Source organism: Bison bison, unplaced genomic scaffold, assembly GCF_000754665.1.
Source record: "Bison bison bison isolate TAMUID 2011002044 unplaced genomic scaffold, Bison_UMD1.0 scf7180017864481, whole genome shotgun sequence".
Classification (NCBI taxonomy): domain Eukaryota; kingdom Metazoa; phylum Chordata; class Mammalia; order Artiodactyla; family Bovidae; genus Bison; species Bison bison.
Genome location: NW_011495041.1, coordinates 3,760,869 through 3,761,893, shown reverse-complemented (window position 1 = coordinate 3,761,893; position 1,025 = coordinate 3,760,869).

The following is a 1,025-nucleotide window of genomic DNA, read 5'->3' as shown; positions in this document are numbered from 1 at the left end:
CCAAAGTGATGGTATTAGGAGGTGGAGCCTTTGAGAAATGATCAGGTTTAGATTAGTTCATGGGGGTGGGATGCTTGTGAGAGAATTAGTGCCTATTAAGGGCACTAACAGAAGAGAAATGGAGCTCCCTTTGCACATGCTTAGAGGAAAGGCCTTGTTCATTGCTCTGTTGCATCGGATTCATCTTTCTCTCTCTCATGATGAGAAACTGCCTGAGACTTGAAATCCACCAGTTATTGTCCCTTCCCCATTCTAAAAAAAAACAAAAACAAAAAAAACTTTCTTTTTCCACAATGGCTTTTAAAAAGACATCATGATTTGTTGCAAGTGAAAAAAAATTCCATCCGGCCACCCATGCCTACCATGATTTTCTATTTCTTCCCCAAACTTAAGTAATCCTGTTCCTGGAGTTGTAGCCACTTTCCCATCTGCTAGAGTTCATTAATGAGTTGTTGGATTCTTGTCCACTGGAGCCAGAGCTTGATCCTGTGACATCTCCGTTTCAACTATTTAGTCTTATTTAAACCTAAGAAAAGGCCTGTAAGCCCTTTCTTTCAAAATGTCATTTCATCCATTAGGATGTGCTGGGAAGAATGGATTGCCCAAGCATGTCTGTGATATAAAATTGATTTTATCACCACTATAAAAGCTCAACTTTCATTTAAATCTGGAGGCAAAACAAGAAGTAGCATGTATGGGGTGAAGGATATTTACAATTCCCGGGGTTTTGGAAGGGAGAGTGCTTTGATGTTCAACTCATGTTACCCTAAATACCCCCAAATCCTAAAGACTAATGACACCACCCTTATGGCAGAAAGTGAAGAGGAACTCAAAAGCCTCTTGATGAAAGTGAAAGTGGAGTCTGAAAAAGTTGGCTTAAAGCTCAATATTCAGAAAACGAAGATCATGGCATCCGGTCCCACCACTTCATGGGAAATAGATGGAGAAACAGTGGAAACAGTGTCAGATTTTATTTTTCTGGGCTCCAAAATCACTACAGATGGTGACTGCAGCCATGAAATTAA